General features: G+C 35.3%; 1 non-coding gene across 1 annotated transcript; it reads right to left on the reverse strand.

Moving 5' to 3' along the window:
* Positions 1–13: 13 nt before the first annotated feature.
* Positions 14–12,819, reverse strand: LOC105317675 (uncharacterized). Its single transcript, XR_010713146.1, has 3 exons — positions 12,665–12,819; positions 9,448–9,790; positions 14–664 (listed from the first exon to the last, which is right to left on the reverse strand). It is a non-coding gene; the product is annotated as an uncharacterized protein (transcript).
* Between the last annotated feature and the right edge of the window lie 8,493 nt (positions 12,820–21,312).

Consider the following 21,312-nt stretch of genomic DNA (forward strand, 5'->3'; position numbering starts at 1 on the left):
GGAAACCAAGAACGTGCAAATGGGACAGTCGTTAATCAAAAAATAGTGTAGACAGGGTCAAGCAATGAAGTTAAAGACACAGCTCAAATCTGACGTTGGAAACAAAGTAGAATGGTCAAACAGGACGCGTGTTGAAATTGATAAAACAGGCAACTCTTTCTGTCTCTCCAAAGTCGAGAGTCCGTAGCATTAATTTCACTCATCATTTTTAAGTTTTCCAAAGTCGTTGAAAATTATCAATAAGGAATCTGGGTTTGTATTTAGATAGCTTACAGAAATAAACTCGATGTACATTCGAACAGCTCAGTCGAAAACGCCGTATTTTGTCTGGAAATTTTGCCTCTTGTCTCAATTTCCAAGAGTCGGTCTTCTAGCAACTGGCGTTTATGGCTCTCGGGTAGCATCTGATAGTGTTCATTCTCTTTGTACCTATGGAGTTTATACGACAGAACCTTTGAGGAACACAGCTTATATAAATTCTTCAGGGAATATTTCTCTCCATAACAAATACATTTCATAAGAAAATTCACGTCCTCATCTACACCTTCGTGCGTGTAGGATGGAGTAACCTTTGCTTTCTTGAGCAGCCAGTTTTCACATTTCAGGAGAACACATTTAACTTCGTATTCGCCAGCTAGTGGAAGAATCTCATCAATCCAAGATTCTGAAATACAATCATATCATTTAATATTTGATATTCGATAAACTTTAGAAAATGACAGACTTCTAAAAATTGTGTGGTGTCTGGATATATACATTTGCAAAAGCTCATCAGCGTTATGAAAAACAAGCCGTTCCCTAAAAATACACACAATACGCATTCGTACTGTCACACAACGTACTTGAATCGCCCCAATTTGATTAGGGAAAAATCATTACATTTACTCAGGTGCGCAAAAATTCCAGTAATAGGAACAAAAAATGTTTTTTTTCCAATTGTACACTGTAGTCCTTTTCTTGTAGAACTATTTTTCCCTTTCAAATATTTAAGATTATGACCTTCTTTAATGCTAATGATATGTGAATGTATATTTAAAAAAAAAATCTGCCAAAATTATCCAACTTTAGCAAGGTTTTTCTTATTTTGATACTTTCCATAAGCTACGGTGTATTAATATGTTTTATATTACACATGTTGGGAATAGAACACTTTTGATATACTTTGCTCTATCACACCAGAAAGGTTTTAACAAACACTCCTGGACAGAAATATTTTTGAAAAGGCTCTTGGTTGAGTGCTTCGGTGACCCCATCTTCACTTGCATAAGGTTTTCGGTCCATTTCGCTCCTCATAAACCTATGGCGGTTTCTTCTAGCTGCAATAATGTAGCCCTCTCCCGATTTTTTTTTTTTTGATTTTTTTTGGGAGAGGGCTACAACTCCATAGGATCTCCGTAATGGTGCAAGTGCGGGAGTGATTCACTCCCGCAACGATTTCGTCTCAAATCGTTTATAGATGACAATAACATTTGCATTTCTTACCTGAACTCTAACGTTGTAGATGTCTATGGCATAAATTAATCCAAAAATATCAAGTATAGTCCATATTTGGCATATATCGGTTATTTTTCGTGTATGTCAACAACGAAAGTTGAATTTGTCCGCCATGTTTACTGACCTTGACCGGTTTTATTTTGGGACAGCCAATGAGAATTCAGGAGCGGATCTTGAACTGAATATAGGAATTCCCCTATTTTAAACATAATTAACGCGGTAAATATGAATTTTCCATTATATACCATTTCCTTAAATGGTGTTTTAGTGATATAACGAGGTAAGATCGATTATTTACACTGACATTCACGTTATCAAGCCCATCAAAACTCCAAGCGTACATCCCATAAAATCACGCGGGAACTGTCATGGCTGCTGAAAAAGACGACTGGTAAACATGCTGATGTGTTTTATCTGGTTTTGATTTATATACGGTTAATTTGTTCAACCTGAATTAAAAAATCATTTTATCTAAAAGAAGTCAAATATAAAATCGATCTTTTAAGACCGAAGTCAGCCGCATTAAAAAATTAATTTTGCACCATTACGGAGATCCTGTGGAATTGTAGCCCTCTCCAGTAACCATCAGATATAAAAAATCGGAGAGGGCTACATTATTGCAGCTAGTTTCTTCCAACTTAGCTAAAATTCTGTATTTTTTATGGGTGACTGATTTTAGCTAAGTGGGAATGGTTCACAGGTAGGTAAGGGTGTCAAAGAACAAAGGAAATTAATTACAGGTGAACTATAGTCTGTTCAATTATTGACCTAAACATGAATTCATAAAAGCATTTGGTCGCCATATTAATTTCGATCGCTCCTCTACTGCCACTGGGTTATATATACCGGTTGAGAAAGTTACGGTCGGTTGCTTTCCGATCGAGGCATTCACGTTGCACGGGCTTCTAAATGCATGAACTACACATTGTACATGTAGTAAAATGTAGTAATAAAGAATAAAGAAAACAACAATCAATGAAACACAAAATATATTTATTCTTTGAAAGGATGTCCAAGGTATCTGTATTATTTTGCACAGACAGTGCTGCCTTACTTCGCATGCACATCGAACACGTGTGTCGTTCATACAGAGTGCAAAAGGTCTGCATCTTCTTGAAAACCCTGGCGACACTACATCCAGCACAGTAGCTAAATGATAGTAAATCCAAGAAAGTAACAACGTTTCTATCCGTTCCTACAAAAACTCCCCATTTATAAAATCCATGCGATAATTGACATTGCTCGATCTGCCACAGTGTGTGGTTTGCGCATGCGCGATGTTATTAATAACATACACAGGAAAACGGTCTACAATTATCGCGGAATTTCTGAAGAATCTGCGCCTGGATTTCAGTCTGTCTTGTTTCTTGCCAGTGAAGTGGTTGTCATATTATTTTTGTTCAAAACGCGTTTTAACGAGGCCGAGTACAGAACGAGTACGCACGCTTTCGCGCAGCGTTTCATTTGTATTGTGACGTCACCTTTTTGCTTGGTTGACGCGCTGGCGTGATAGTTTCAACTGCAGATATTCAGCGAGATTTGTTGAAAAAAGCTCCTTTGATGCGTAAAATTGATATTATATTGTGGAATAAATATAAATGTCTCAAAGTATAAGCTATATTTGGGCTCGGGTTGAAAACGCGAAGAGGGTTCAGCAAGCCTAGGCCTCTGTCACGTTTTCTTAACCCGCCTAAATATAGCTTAATTCATATATTTCAAGACAGTAACCATGTATTTTATATTAATGACCCCTAATATGTGATGTTATATATTTATTTATTACTTAAATGTGTCTGCAGGTTTTAATAATACTATAAAGACCACCATTTCCGTCTTTGTCAAATAAAAAATAGCCAATCTCTGGCAAACTGGGAAATTGGGCATACAAAAAAACAACTTTGATAAGATCCATGGAACAAACCAGGAGGTAAAAGGTTTTTTTTATTTGACTATTTTTTGCCTTTAAGCAATAACTTTAATATGTAGAACAGAAAAAGAAATCCCTAGGGCAGAAGTTAAAAAAAATGTTAAAAATGAGCAAAATTGATACATTTCAAGCAAAATCCCATAGGGTCCTATGTTAAAAATTAACAAACTTTGAGATGACCCCTTGAACAAACGGTGTGGGTACTGTCTTATTTTTTTATCATAAAATAATAATTATATCAGTAGAAATTCATGTAAAAAAATCAATTAAAAATCTAGGGCAGAAAAAATTTGACCCGGCCTATATAGGGGGTGTGTAGCGATGAGCAGAACAATAGAAATCGACAACTAATATGGCGGTAGTCGGAGATAAAAGGGAAGTAATGCGTATTTATGAATTCATGTCAGCTTTAATTAAAAATTAAAACAACAGGCAGTTTTTTTTAGATTTTGTCTAAAATTAAAAAAAAAATTAAATACATGTAATACACAGGCACTTGTTTCTGAGAAAATTTTTACCCTATAGTATAATAATAACACAAGGTATCTAACTCCGAATGAGGTAAACCACCCCCTCCCGTGTGTTGCAGTCGTTTTCGCTTTTATACGAAATGCAATGCAAAAGTGTTTAGTACCATTTTCTTCTACAATAAATTATCTAAACAACCATAAATAGCATGCTTACTTTTGTTGTATTCTAATGTGCATAATCTGGTTCAAAACATGATAGACTCCAATTGAACCTAATCTATAATCTAAAATTAAATACTGTTTCAACACTTTTTCATCATCATTAATTTTCATTCTAAAATTACAAAATAAACTCCTTAATTAAATTTAAACTTTACGAGTCTTTTTCTTCTAAATCAAATGGTCTTTCTCTAGTGGTCAGTATAAAGTAATTGCAGTAGCAGGTCGAACAATATTCATTGTTCTCTAATTTCATATCATTTAGGTATCTTTAGGACCACAAATATATACACCATAAATATAAATTTTGACAGCAGATATGCATTATTTAAAAAAATATACATATATTTTGACATTTAAAACTGAATTCTACTTATTTATTTAAAATAAGATTGTCCATCATTCAAAATTCACCCCTACCCGTGCTGCAAGTTCAGATCTGCAGATGTATAAAATTTATTTCTTTGTTTTGTTATTGATGTTTCGCGGAATTTTACTATGTATCATTACTGAACATATAGAGAGTCCCGAGAGTTTTCGGATGGCGAAAGTACAGAGTTATCTTTTCTTGGGCGAAGAGATTAGCAATGGGATAAAAACTCTTTTTACCAAGTTTATTAGGAATATTTGAGTGTGAACGTGTTTTTTGACAACATTTGCAACATTGTGTGCGAGGATTTGCGTAACTTTTGTCAATTAAGTTGTTTTTTGACATTGTTTACAAATCGTGTCCTACTTTCGATTCTTCCCTTGTGTATTATTTATATATATTTACATTATCCAGTGTCTTTGTCTGTGATAACACAACTTATCGATTTTGTACTATATAACCCATAAAACAAATGACGCCAAATTGAGGCGCCGGCGGGGTTTGCTTATTTATATTTAAATATTTAATCATACGTTGGCTTAAAATTATATAAATATAAGTAATAAGGAATCATTCATTGAATATTATGAGGTGATAATTTCGGTCAGGGCGTGATCAAATCTATCATAAAGCCATTCGGGCTTTATTGGAATGATCACGCCCCGACCTAAATTATCACCTCATAATACTCAAAGAATGATTCCTTATTCCTTATATATGTCAAAGAGTGTAGAGCGGATACGATGCCCCTGTGGTTAAATGTACACGCTACGGTTATTAAATCTTGACAAGTTGCTGTCCTTCAAAAAAGGACTGCAATATGTGGACCATATGCATGTGTTTCCAACGAAAACGTGAAAGTCTTTAAGATTATCTGAGATTCCTCCGACTCTAGCCGCCTACTTTTAACCACTAAATTTGTACGTTGTATTATATATGTATAGCCCTGACTTTTCATCTCAGAGTTTAGGTTCATACCTCTAAAATAATTATATGATCTTTATTAATGAAGACTGCATGAATAGTATTAGGCATTCGGCAAATTCTACTATTTGCGAAAACATTACGCTTTGCATTACTTTGTTAACTATGCAGTGACAGCTTTGTGTAAATTAATTTCATATTTTGATGTAATTTTCTTGAGATTTTTAACTTTTATACAGTGACAGAATTATTCAGTCATCTATTATATACAGTCACATAATTATTCAATCATACTTAAATGCTTAAAAATTCTTAATCGGGAAGTTTTCGGAAAACAACAAAACATTGCAAATTATGCTATTTGATGCCTGTTGTAGTTTCGGCATAACATTAACTCATTTCATAATACTGACAGTTCATATCATATGAGGATCATTTCTTTAAAAGGAATTCTGTTTAACGACAACTTTACAATTACAGCGCCTTTGAACTTATGCGTGCATATAGCATAGAATCCTAAACCCGATTCATGTGCTAGCCTGGTTCCCTTAGCAACACATTACGCACAGGAACCAGACTAGTTCATGCGCAGGCTGAATTTTCCCCATAGCATCCGGATTAACCTCGCTTATATATTTTCTGCTTGGACCTCAGGGTCCACGCAAAAACACGTTAACCTGCAAATCTCGAAAAGTTGCCGATATATCAATTTGAAGCATTCATGCCATTAAACCAGGTTTTGTTGTCGTGAATATTGTGAACGCAAGAAATGTACCATCACAACTCGTTGGATAAAACAAATAGAATATATTCCTATGGAACGCCTTAACTGCCTTATGTAAATTTCTAATTTATTCCAATGGAACGCCTCAACTGCCTTATGTAATCTTCATAATATGAACATTACATGCTGCTACTTTAACATTACATGCTGCTACTTTAACATTACATGCCAGGCACTTAGCATCAGGTGCCCCCCACTTTTTCTCGCAACAACAAATTTTTTACATTGATATGAAAATAAGGAAATTAGGATTGAAATTGAAGTTATATACTACGCCAGCCCCCCACCCCCCACGGTTTAGGATTTGGAAGATTTTGGGCGCTTACTAATTTCCTTTTCTTTTTTTTTTTTTGCTTGTCAAGATTTTTTGGATGAGTCTGGCCCCCCACTTTCAAAAATGATGCTACGTGCCTACATGCTGCTACTTTATTACATGTTATTATACTTTCATGTTAAATACTGAAATCTGATTGGTTTAGACGCAGTTGATAATCCATTCTATAACTCTCAGCGTTAGCAACACACTTAGCAAAGGGTAATACAACGAATTGTTACATGCGCGTAAATTATGCGCGTACGGTTCGCCGTGAAATTCACGCCATTTCTATATAAAAAATCTCTAAAATTAAGATATTCAGTATAATAAAATAAATAGTGCCTGTTTGGGAGGATACCAGTTGAAATTGACACCCCTCGAAAACCATTGTCAACTTCCGCTTGGCGTCAGTTGACAATGGTTTCCTCGGGGTGTTTTTTTCAACTGTTACCCTCCTAAATAGGCACTATTTATATACTACTACTTCAACATTAGATGATGCTACTTTAAGGTAGGCCCCTACTCAGGATTTTTGTGGTTAAAGTAAGGTTTTTTTTCATTAATCAAGTAGAATAATACCTTATGTAATAAAAAAGCCCCCAAAATACATGCCTTAACTATTTACTTTTATCACTAGAGTCTCCAGAAGATGCATACCCCCTTCTTCGATCACATGATTTCAACCAAAATCATTATTTGGCTCATATCAAAAAAATATCAAAGCAAAACAAGTTTCCAATGTTTTAATTTATCATTAAATATGTAAGAAAGTATAATAACAAGTGTGATTATCATGAATTGATTCATTAAAATGAAATTTTATAATGAAATGTTACAAAAATCCTATTTCAAAATGTTTACATAATTTCACATCTTTTAACTTATCTTAAAAAATTTATGGTTGAACACCATTTTTTAAACTTAAGAGTACCTTTACTCTGCATATATAAACACAAACGTACTAAAATTTTGGTACAAAAATTTACGATTTCTAACTATTAGACTCATTGAAGATTAAAACCTTTATATACTGGTAAACATTATCTACACTTGACTGCTTTTATCTCTAATTCAGGATTATCAATTAAACATTAAAAAATTAGAACCAAAAACGGTTAATCCAAACAAATACCGTTTTCGATTTTAAAGCAAATTGATGACGCGTCTGAGTAGGGAACTACCCATTATATGCTGTTACTTTAACATAACATGTTGCTATTTCATAAAATGGTGGTTTTTCAGAATGCGGTGGTTCTAAATTAGCCATAAGCACCGGGTTTCGTGATTCCGTAAATCTCGGGGATATTAAGAAGAAGAGAGTATAGGACTAAATTCAAGCTACACAACAATTCAAACAAGCATAATTTACGTTTAGTTTCTTGTATAAAATGGAAACTATTCGAACCCGATTAGTTATTATTCAAATCTAAATTGCCAACACTAGGGCTTGTGTCACTCAGGTGAAACTGGATTTTGAAGAGAATGAGAGCACTGTCACCTTCATTATAATTGTTGGAACCTATGACGAAATCTTTTTGTGTCAAACGACCTCCAGTCGTCAAATCATTACTCGCCCTTGTTTAGGCGCCTTCAAGTTCGATGTCAGTTTTATTTATTAGCACGTTTAATGTCGAATTTTGAAAAAGAGTGAAATTGTCAGTTCGTTTATTAAACTTTTTTTTAATTTGATGTAGTGAAAAATGTATGTTTCCACAAAAAATGTGTTGATTAAAAAGATAATAAGTAAAATAATTTTAGCTTCATGAAGCATTTACTGTTCTTGTTATAATTATATTGCCTTATTTCAGCAAATAAGCGCATCTGCTTACATACATATTAAAAAAATGTTGGCACCGAAGAAGTACACAGTACAGCTCATAAGGGAGGATCTCAGAAAGTAATGTCAGAAAAAAACGATATGTTTGGATATAATGTATTAAAGCATATGAAAATCACACATGCTGCTTATAATATCATGCCCGGTCCATTCATGCAAAGAATAAAGCATTGCGTCGGATGTCGGATGTCACAGACTGATTTTAGCAATAACTGCACTGTTGAAAAAATAAGTGCTTACATTGCCCATTCCTACACGTGGAAGTTGCGATTGGTATTAGTATATAATGAAGATTATCCACATAAGACAGTTGATGCTTTCCACATTTTCCAAACAGATTCAATAACATGAAAAATGTGAATAAGTTTACATACCCAACAATCTCCCATTAATAGATATGTTACACACAATGAATTACAGGATACGTTCATAAAATATACACAAGACACAAAAGACCCCCAGAAAATGGTCATTTCAAAATTTCATGCAAATATGCACATCTATACTTGGTGCTTATCAGCAACAATTATTAACAGCAAAGGTAAATAATAAAATCTTATTAATATATTCAGTAGTCAAATAAAAACTTCACTTGCAAACTGTGCCAGTAGAACATGTATATTCAATAATGGACAATATATAAATTTTAAAGGAGTGTCATGTTGTAAATTTTGAATTTACTGGGTGGGTGTAAATACAAAATTTACAAGTTGTCATGTTGTAAATTTTGTATTTACACCCACCCAGTAAATTCAAAATTTACAACATGACAGGAGACAAAATCCCGAAAATAAACAAGTTTCCTTTAATCACAAAGTGTTTAGTTAAATTCCCGGAAAATAATAAAACTGCTACTCCCTGTAAATTTTACCGCAACGGCGTGCTTTCCAAAATATGTCGGTGCAACAGCTTCCTTTTAAATGTGCTTAACGCAGTGGCGTATTATTTAAATTTAGTTGACGCAATGGCGCGTTGTTATGATACAGCGACACGTTTAAGGACGAAATGAAGACGTGATGTGTAATATCACAATTTTCGCAAATGGTCCTATCTGGACAGCACATTTCATAATAATCATACAAATTAGATTTACCGTTCTTTCCTACCTGTTAGTGTAATATACTCCCTTGGAAAAATACATCGTAGAAACAGTTCAAAACTGGAACTCTTTTTCCCTGGAAGTTCAATTTCTGTTCTGTGTTTCTCTTTGAATTCACCTGTTAACATTTTCCTAAATACAGGTGATGCGTCGATTAAGACCGCTTTTGACACATGGAACCTTTGATTTTCCACAATCAAAGTCAAATCAGTAACTTCTTGGTCATATTTAAAATGCTCGTTTACCAGTTCCAAGTTAGAGTCAGAGCTGATCGAAGGAGAGGCGGGATAGTCAGGAGAGGCCATTTTGTTTGTTATTTAACAACCAGAATTCAAAGGAGAGTTTGGATACTAAAAATGCAAAAAAAAAAAAGTAATAATAAAATTCTTAAACAAACGTTTAAAGATATATATGGTATTCTTTCCTTACCTAACCTTGGTGCAATAATTTTATATCACAAGTTCTTCATTTCTGACTCATTACAAATGTTTTGTAACGAACACGATTCTATTTTCAGCGACGGAGACGACAGATAGAGAAATTCAACACTACAGCATACAGGAATAAAATTGTATCGTTCTTAATACCTATTGAAAACATAAAAAATTAACACAAGAGCAAGTAAGACTGAAAAAAAATCCATATTTTAAATTTAAACAAACGATGTTTAAAAAAGTCATGAATTAGATGTTTAAAGAAAAAATAAACAGAAAGCAAACACCAATAAAATATGTTTTCAAAACATTACAATCTGTGTTTTCAAGTTGGCAATCTAATTATTTTGCAAATTCACCTTTGAATTCCTGAAGTATTTATACATAATGCTTAAATAACATTGCCTAATCGAGATTGCAATCATTTTTAAATTCTGCTATTTAAATTATTGGCGGATGTCAATTTTCCTTACATCATGTAAAGGACTGGATGCTACTGGCCTTTTTGATCTTTTTAGAAGAGAAACTTTTTATAACAATAAAGAAAAATAATCAAATTCTAAAGCTAAAGTATGTAATTAGATTATTTTGAAATGAAAACTAAATTATAGTTAATGGCAAATCATAATTAAAATTTACCTTATACGTGAATTGTAAATTATGATTAAACATAATATGTAAAGCTAATACAAATCTTGAAAATAACTTATTTGAAATTGAACCAATGGCAACATAGTCAAATCTTAAAGGGTACCTGCAGCCAAACCGATGTGAAACATATGTTAAAGAGTTTATTTGCCAAAATTTAATGCAAAAAACCGCATCGAAATCGATGCAAAAATAACGGAGTTACGCCGCTTCAAAGTGGCTATTTTTACCTGCATTGGGAAATCTAATCAAGAGAAAACAGAATTAGGCGATAACGAGGCTTCAGCGGAAGTGACGTCACGAGGTCACCAGGAGGGAAATTTCTTTACAAAGCTATACAAATTAAATTCGATTTTTCAGCCAAAATGATTAAAATCGGTCTGATGTTTTGAGGTATCTAGTTATTTAAAGTATTGTAGATTTAGAAATTTGTATTCGTTATTATTTTATAACAGTCAGATTTATTTATAAAGGATTTTAAAATTTGCTATTCTCGTCGCCCTTTTACCGATGAATACGATATCTTAAAACGCTTGCATGGGCAGTTTTATGTTCATTATTCATTTTTTGATTACATAATATCCTTTCACACATGAGTGATCTGAGACAATGACACAGGTAAACAGGTAAACTAACGAAGCCACTGCTCCGACACACGTGTATCTGGGGTATATATACACATGGTTCACGAGTCTGGTGAACAAAGAGAGGGTTTCACACCGCTGGACTGGTAAATTGATTTGTGTATAATTAGCTACTAAATTCTTAAACAATGAAAAGAAAAATAAATTAGACTGTGTGAAATCAAGCATTCGTAAGCTAATACATGTGTATAGTCCGTCAATCAGTGATGACAGAATCATACACGAGACTATCAAATAGTAAAACTAATGTTCGAAGTAAATGCCTTTATTGTTACTTAAATAATGACCAAATTTACAATTCAGCAATATTAACCTTTTTATGTGATCAAGTAATTATTTCGGAAGTAATTACATGTACGTTGTCTTAATTTCTTATTTAATTAAGTGCGACTTTCTTTCGAGCGCTATGGTCAGCAATTTAACGCGTTAACTCCACATTACTTGAATTGTTATACTGACAACGAATCATTATGAAATCTGAATAAACTTGAACATTTTGACAAAGGATGTAAATAAATGTAAAATGAAATTCCATTATCGTATTTTTAAAAGAATACGAGACAGACTTAATCATGCAGCCATCTTGGACTTTCGCCTTGATCCGTTTATTTTCCCGTGTTTGTTTTTCAAAGAATGCATACTATTTTGATTTTTATTGGTCCTATATCAATATTATTGAATAATCGGGCGAAATCATTTGTAATTTTATGCCTTAAACGAGGAATAGACCAAGCGTTGCCTTTTACCAAACATATATTATCAATATTATTAATCAGTTAATAATGTCACGGAAAAATCATTCGAAAGAATGGCAATATTAACAAAATATGTTTCTTAAAACAAAAGGTTGATTAATTGCCATTTTGCTACGTATGCTGTGCATTTATATGCAAAATGTGTTACACATTTGACTAAATTCATGAAGCAAACAATTTTCCGAATTCGGCATTTTTGTTCGATAAAATACGGGTTTAAACTCAAACAACAGAATATTCAGTCATCAAGGGTTGATAAGGAAATAAACAACAGAAAAAATGTTCATATATCGATAAAACAATGCAAGAAAACGATCTGTTTTCATACGATATTCCTGTTTCTCTTACAGTCGCGTTGACCCCGTGACGTCACAGTTCATCTCGCGCCAAATCGGCTTGATTCAAAACTCGTTCAGGTGTGAAATCGGGTTTTCCCCAAATATCTCGAAAACTACTTATGCGATCGCTGTAAAATTTTCAGGATGATGTTTTTACACATAGATCCTCATTATATCAAAAATTGACCGGCACTGCAGGTACCCTTTAAGTGTTTATTAGTTTCCGACTTAGAAATATACATATTTGTATTCTTTAACTCCACATAAATTGGCATTTTGAATATAAACAACAATTAGAAAAACAGTTAATGATATTAGGAACGAAAAGTACAAATATAAGTATTTACATATATAGAATGGTGATATCGGGAGAACAATAAAACAGTAAAATGACGAGATAAATACCTAATTGGAATATACAATATCGACACAAATATATGCCTGCTGTTTCCTTCTGTGCTCATCCACAGTGGTGTTGAAAACGTTGTAATATCTTGTTGAAATAAAAACGATAAAAAAAATAATAATTCATGGGGTAAATAACTAGGCCAGTAGGCGTGTATCGAAGTCCAAACTCGATGAAAAATTCAAAGATAAACACACCACTATCTACATTTAATTCATATCAAATAATTTAGCTCGGATATGCCCTGATCTGTTATTTTAGATATTATATTTAATAGAATGTGTGATGTCTTTAAACAAAAAGTTGTTAACGATATATTCGATGCATCAAAATGTATATTATAAACATGTTATTGATCATTTTTGTTTACAAGTTTACCTAAAGAAACCAATTCATGCAAAATATCGTAAATTGATTACACGCTTGCGGTTGTCCTCACATGACTTAAAGATTGAAACAGGGAGGTATGATAATTTAACACGTGATTGTCGAAAATGTGAATCTTGCAACTTAAATGTAATTGAAGATGAGTTCCATTTTTTACTTATTTGTCCATCACTTCGTAGTTTAAGAGATAAGTATATTAAAAAATACTACTCCCGAAAACCAAGTGTCTATAAAGTTATACAATTATTATCTACCTCTAATACTAAAGAACTGTGTAATTTAGGTAAATATTTATATTATGCAAACAAGCAACGAACTCTCCGTGTGAATTATCCAAATTGATTATGTACACTTTGTTTTTCTTACTGTTTATTTAATATGTATAAGTTCATATGTATAACCTATGAGACATTTGTCTCTCGGAATAAAGAACTTGAACTTGAACTTGATGTACTTTTTCCGTCATTAAACCAGGGATGGGGTAATTGAAAGAAGTATTTGTAATTGAGTGTAATTAATTACATTTTTCAAAGTGATTGGAAGTAATTTGTAATTGAGTCTCCCCTCAATTAAGAGTAATATTACTATTATATATACTATTATATAGTAAAATTAAAAGTAACTGAATGTATTTAAATACATTCCAAAAATATCATGTATTTTCAATTATTTTCAATTAAATTTCAATTACTTTTTCAGTTAGAAGTTTAAAAATGTTTCATATTCAGTTCAGTTCTTCATTTACTTTAAGCTCTAATCAGTACATCAGTACAAAAAAATGTAAACAATTATATGCATGTACAGGTAAATAAGATTTACAAGAGAATGACAGACAGAAATTTAATAATACTGTTTAGGTTGATTACATGTACCTGTTTAAATGGGCTTGTGTTCATATACTTATTAACTTTCTCATTATGTTTGATGTATTTTTACAACATGACTCTCTAAAAAAGGTCTAATTTGTTCAGGGCTGAAGCCCTCTCATACCAAAGGAACAAATGTAATATTAGTATTAAAAGACTTGTTCAGAACCAAACATGAAACCTATGACACTGGATAAAGTACCCATTATAATGTTTATATATTATCTTTAAATATAAATTTTGAAGCAAAATCTATAAATAATTATCAAAATGAAGGCAAACCTTTAAAGACATTACCATAAACAATGCGTGCCTCAATGCTGATTCTTTAACATATGTATATTCTTAGGAAAATAAAAGTAATTGAAATGTATTTAATAAATACATTTGTGAAAGTAATTAAAAGTAATAAATTACTTTTGAAAAAAAATCAATGTAATTGTAATTGCAAGTAATTGACAAAATTATTGATGTATTTGAAAGTAATTAATTACATTTTAAAGTAATTGACCCCAACCCTGCATATAACTATTTAGATTTGCCTGGAAAAAGGCAAATTCCAAGTTGATATAACAAGCCATAAGGTGTGATAATCTAGATGGGAATGGTTTAAATGTATCCGACTTTGCATCTTAATTCACGAATTTTACCATAATTTAGATATAAATGAGTTGAACTAACCTATGACCAGTTCTCGAAAATCATTTCTCGCCAGTGCATTGTCATTTAACTAATACATGATATTGTAAGGACCTGCTGAGAATATTTATAGTATATTTATTATTTTATTGTGATAACTATTGGTCGGGTGGATTTTATAAATTTTAAACAACTTCGTTTGTCAACAGAGACAAATGCATTGTACATTGCATTTATTTTTACATTTCATGGATCAAGTATCATACCATGTGAATTTGCATGATTTCCTTGAGTTAATCATCATATTTCTAGCCTTTTCGAATGTTTATATCAGCCGTTATCCCCTTTAAATCACCTGCTGCCATGCACTTGTTTACATCTCAACTTTCGTTTTCATACCGGACTTTTGTGGCTTAGTTTCGTATTTTGCCAAACTTGTTATTTATGCCATAAAAGTTGTGTATTTACGTCTTATTAATTGTCTTAAACAATTTAATGATAATTGTGATGCATTCAAGTACTTATTTATTCTTGATTACTTGTATTTAAAACTCGTGCTATTTTTAACCCTGCATGGTGTCGTCTGTAAAATCACGAAGTAACTTCTGTGAAATATATAAGTTTTAAATACAAAATGTTTACTTACATTAAATAGGAATGTCCAGTGTAACCAGTTTTTATTTATCATCACCTATTTTAAATCCAAATTCATGTATTTGTGTATTTTTCACTTTGTACGACAAAAGTTGTTTGACAGTACGACACATGTTTTATTTGTACGACGTCGTACTTTGTCGTGATTGGTGGAACGTCGCCGTACAGTTATCCCATTGGTTAATCCTTGTCATGTGACATACTTCCGAAGGTTATATATATGAGCGGATGCTCAGTGGCGTCAGATATTTCGCAAGTTGTAAAGCGGCAATATTTAAAACCAGAAGTTGTAGATCCGCCCCTTTTTCCACCCTAGCCATTCCAGTACAGATCTAGGTGAGGATCCTTGTAGCAAATATCTCCCAACACACTGGACACCAGATTTACTATTATTTTTACTGAAATACCGTTTGTGCAGCTGTTAGATCCACCCCCCCCTTTAGTGTTATGCTGTACGGTAGACACCACCAATCAAATATTACTGTACATGTTGAATGAAGAATTTGTTTATTCATGTTAATAAATATTGCTGAGATCAAGATGACTCTTATGTCTTCCATATTACCAAGTAACCAAGGATTTTAGTAAAGGAGAATAGCCAGTTATTATTTTGTAGTGCTCCCAAATTATGCTTGGCCATCCCCAGGGAGCTTACAATTTTTGGTGTCAGAAGTGGGATGCTTAACTTCTATGTAGGCATCCAGTGAAACGAATTCCATGCCCTATCCGCCCTGCTGTCCAGTGTGTTGGTATTACTGTACATAGTGTATATATAAATATGTTTGTGTGTACATATTTAGTCATCTATCAAGAAGAAATATTTATTTCTGTGATTTTAATTCACTAGCAACTATCACAATACAAGCGCCATGGCAGAACCCTCATATTGTTCCCCTGACCCTGAGATACATTTTAACATAAATGATGAGGTAGGCCAAGGTGACCTATCCCCTGTCCCTAAGCAAGTTTTAGATGAGCCAGACCATACACCTGTCCCCGAGATGTTCCGTATGCGAGTTGTACCAGATTCTGACAGAACCCCTCCCCTTAGGCGCCGTCAAGACCTGCCCATCGGTGACTTTGATCAACCTAGAGCAGGCATGTCCCTTGTTATGAAACCTGACCCATATAATGGTAAAGATGACTGGGATGAATATTTCTCCCATTTTCAAGATTGTGCTGAATTAGGTAGGTGGTCTGATAGGACTAAACTCCTTTTCCTTGCTGCAAGTCTGCGTGACCAAGCTAGAACATACTACATGAGCCTTTCCCCTGAAGACAAAGAGTCCTTCCATTCCTTAAGTGGTAAATTAAATCAAAGGTTCGGAAGCAGCAGAAATCAAAATAGATGGCTGTCAAAGCTGGAAATAAGGAAGAGGCTACCAGGTGAGTCTATCGCTGTCCTGGGTGACGATATTCGCCAGATGGCACAAAGAGCCTATCATAACCTAGATGCACTTGCCCAGGAGGCGCTGGCCCTAAATCAACTGTACAAGATTATTCCCCTTGAAATGAAATGTAGATGCATAGATAAAGACTGTCAGACAGTTGCAGAGGCTGTTGATGTTATAGAGAGGTATGAATCAATTCTTGGCAGTGATGAAGGTAAACTAAAATCAAAGGTACGCATGGTAGACACCAATTCCAAGCCGCCTCTCCCTGCTATGGATTCAAGAGAAGAAGCCACCACCCTGCCACAAAACCTGAATTCAACCCTACAAACTCTTATCGCAAGACTCGATCGCCTAGAGAGCAATGAAACAAATAGACAGAGAAATAACCAACGTTACCCTCAACACAAAAATTGCTTCATCTGCAATTCTCCTGACCACTTCATGAACTCTTGCCCCCAGAGATTTCAAAATCAAAGACCACAGAGGCAGCCATTTAACAACTCAAGAACAAGAACCAACCAGGGAAACGCCCGCCCGCTGACTCAGTAGGCCAGGAGCCGGCGGATTTGGAGAGGCCTAGAATCGAATTGAATAAAAGGGGAGGCCACATTGGGGAAATTAATGAAAAATGGGATAATGGTTTTTATACAAAAGCAGAATTGCTCAACTCCAACTTTGAAATAGGGTTTCTTATTGACAGCGGATCAACAGTGTCCATTATTTCAAAAGCCATCTTTGATACGCTTATGCCAGAGCACTCTTTGGAACCATTAACAATGAGTATTTCAGATGTCAGTGGAAAAAGACTCACAGCGTTCGGATCTCTTTGCCTGCCAATCAAATTGGGGAGCTCTGTTTATCAACAGGCATTCATTGTCTGTGATATTTGTCAAGATGGAATATTAGGACAGGATTTTCTATTGAACCATATACAGAAGGTTAACTATAAACACCTGGTTTTGCTAACCAATAAACAGGAGGAAATCCAATGCTGGATAGGTGGAGAAGAAAACATGAAGTGTAGAGTCTTGTTGAAAGAAACAGTGACAGTTCCTCCTAATTCAGGGTCATTCATACCAGTTAGGATACCAGGAGCAGAGCACCTCTCTGAGTCAGGCCTAGTAGAGCCTACACTTGACACAAACAAAGCCTTCATTGTTCCTGGACTGGTCAATTTAAACAGAAATGATGTCTCCATTAACGTCCTTAATACCACAACTGATCCTGTTACCCTTTATGCCAATCAGCATGTAGGCAATTGCGTTTCCTTTACTGAATCAACCAATAAAATACCAGTCTGTACCAGAGCCGTGCAGAGCGGCTCTTCCAATAATGGTGGCGTCTCAGCGCCTGATTACCTTGTTGACCTGTTAGAGAGAAGTTCTGTTCACCTAGATGGCGAGCAAGTAAAAGTCCTACAAAATCTGCTCCTTGAATACAAAGATGTCTTTTCCAAATCCTCAGATGATATTGGTCGCACCGATTTAACTGAACACAGGATAAATACCGGTACAGCATTTCCCATTAGGCAACCTGGAAGGAGAATTCCGATAGGAAAGAGGGAGATGGAAAGAGAAGAATTACAAAAAATGATAGAGCGAGGCATTGTCGAACCTTCCAACAGCCCTTGGGCCTCAAATGTAGTACTGGTGGTCAAAAAGGATGGCAAAGTCAGATTTTGTGTTGACTACAGGCGCCTCAATGATGTCACCATAAAAGACGCCTATCCACTTCCTCGAGTTGATGAATGTTTAGACTCTCTGGCAGGAGCAGAGTGGTTCAGTTCCATGGATCTTAATTCAGGATTTTGGCAAATTGCTATGGCACCTGAGGATAGAGAAAAGACGGCTTTTAACACCAGCCTAGGACTGTACCACTTTACTGTAATGCCCTTTGGTTTAGCCAATTCGCCATCTACATTTGAGCGCTTAATGGAAAATGTCCTTAGAGGCTTGCAGTGGCAAGAGTGCTTGGTCTACATGGATGACATCATAGTGCCAAGTACCACTTTTTCTGAAGGTCTTGAGAGGCTTGAACGAATTTTTCACCGACTTCTAGAGGCAAATTCAAAGCTAAAACCATCTAAGTGTACATTCTTTCAAAAAGAAATTCAATTCCTAGGACACATTGTGTCGGAAAATGGCGTAGCCACAGATCCTCAAAAAGTCAGTGCCATAACCAGCTGGCCAGTTCCCACAACTTCAAAAGAAACAAGAAGTTTTATTGGACTTTGTTCTTACTATAGACGCTTTGTACAGGGCTTTGCTCAAATTGCCAGACCACTTCATAAACTTTGTGAAAAGTCTGCAAACTTCCAGTGGACTGATGAGTGTCAATCTTCATTTGACACTTTGAAACAGAAGCTGACAGAATCTCCTATACTTGCTTATCCCCTGCCAGACATTGGATTCATCCTTGACACAGATGCAAGCGATAAAGCAGTTGGTAGCGTGCTTTCACAGATTCAAGACGGTGCCGAAAAAGTAATAGCGTACATGAGCAAAACTATGAATAAACACGAGCAGCAATATTGTGTTACCCGTAAAGAATTACTTGCTGTTGTTGTTGCCATGAAAACTTTCCATTCCTATCTCTATGGTCAAAAAGTTCTCCTGCGTACAGACAATGCCGCCATCAGCTGGATGAAGAGTCTCAAGAACCCAACAGGTCAGACTGCAAGGTGGTTGCAGCAGATTGAAACATACAATCTTGAGATCACTCATAGAGCAGGAAAGAAGCACTCAAATGCTGACGCATTATCAAGACGACCATGTCGCTCCTGTGAACGTCAAGAGAACATCAATTCGCTTAGTGATAGTGAAGATGAATCAGATGCTCGCAGCCCTGAGGTTCAAATATGTGCCATTACCCGTAGTGAGGCAGCCAAAAATTTCATTACCCCTGACAACGGCTTTGTGCTTGAGGGTTGGCAACTTGACTCCCTCCGTCAAGCCCAGCTGGATGACAAAGAAATTTCTCTGATGCTTGTGACAAAGGAATCCAATGAACCCAGACCAGCATAGAATCAGGTCTCATCAGGATCCGGAACAATGAAAACTATCTGGAGGCTGTGGAACAGACTGGTAGTATCCAACGGTATTTTGTGCCGCCAGTTTCTAAACGAGGATGGTGACCTTGAGCATCTTCAGCTTATTGTACCGGCATCTCTACGACAACAAGTATTAAAGTATTTCCACGACATTCCAAGCGGTGGTCATCTGGGTGCCGAGAAAACCTTAGATAAGATACGAAATTCATTACACTGGCCAAAGATGAAAAGAGATGTAGAAAACTACTGCTCTCGGTGTGACCTCTGTGCCGCAAGAAAACCCTCAAAGGCATCTAATAAGGCTCCTCTACACCAGTATTTAGTAGGCGAACCCATGGAGCGCATAGCGATTGACATCCTTGGGCCACTTCCCTTAACAGAAAAAGGCAACAAGTACATTATAGTCATATGTGACTGTTTTAGCAAATGGACAGAGGCATTTGCCATTCCTGACCAAGAATCAAGCACTATAGCAAAAATTATAGTAAATGAATTCATATGTAGATTTGGAACCCCTCTTCAACTTCATTCCGATCAAGGGAGATCATTTGAATCCAACCTTTTCAAAGACATGCTGTCATTGTTCAGAATTCAGAAAACAAGAACTACAAGTCAAAGACCCCAAGCCAATGGAGCTGTGGAAAGATTCAACAGAACCCTTGTCAACATGTTGACAATGTACTGCAATAAGGACCAGAGACATTGGGATGAAGTATTACCACAGGTAATGATGGCATACAGAGCATCTGCTCACTCCAGTACCAGTTTATCCCCAAATATGATGATGTTAGGAAGAAATATAATGATGCCAATAGAAGCCATAATCCCAAGGCCCAAATATGAAGATGAACATGTATCAGAACCAGAGGAGTATGTCCGTACATTGCAGGAGAAGTTGACAAGAGCACATGAGATTGCAAGGAAGCACATAAAACAAAATGCAGACTATCAGAAGAAGTATTATGATACCAAGGCCAGTACAAGATTCTTTGAGGAAGGTCAAGCCGTGTGGCTCTACGATGCATCAAAGAAAGTGGGTGTGTGCAGTAAACTTACATGCAAATGGAAGGGCCCCTACATAATAACCAAACAGATAGATGACATTACTTTCTTGGTTAAAAGATCTGAAAAGCAAAGAGGCAAGGTGTACCATATTGACAGGCTACTTCCTTATAAGGGCCGAAACCCCCCGAGATGGTACCAAAGACCAAGGGATTAATAACATCCCCCGCCAGATAAATACAGTTAGTCCAGACTTGGAATTTTGAGACTAGTCAACAGATATTTATTTTTTTCCCTTATATATATATATAGTTCTTGAGGCCAGTGAAGGGAGTTGACGGGAGTGTACAGTCTATGGCCCGCACCATTAGGCAATGGGAGGGGACGGAGGTGCGCACTCTATGGCCCTTGCCCAAGTGGTGACGGGAGGCGACGGATGTGTACATCCTATGGCCCTCACTGGGTCGACATCCAGGTGCACCTGGCCATTGCATCTCGGGATGTGACCATTGCCTGTGTTGTGTGAATAAATAATTCTGATGTTGTTTGCTGTTTTTTTATCTGTATTAGTCTCCCCTTTTGCCATGTTTCACTTCAGTGACAAAACATACCCACAGTTTTGTTGTATTGCTGCTTACCATAGTTGGTTGTATCAA

Source organism: Magallana gigas, chromosome 4 (assembly GCF_963853765.1).
Source record: "Magallana gigas chromosome 4, xbMagGiga1.1, whole genome shotgun sequence".
In the NCBI taxonomy this organism is placed as follows: domain Eukaryota; kingdom Metazoa; phylum Mollusca; class Bivalvia; order Ostreida; family Ostreidae; genus Magallana; species Magallana gigas.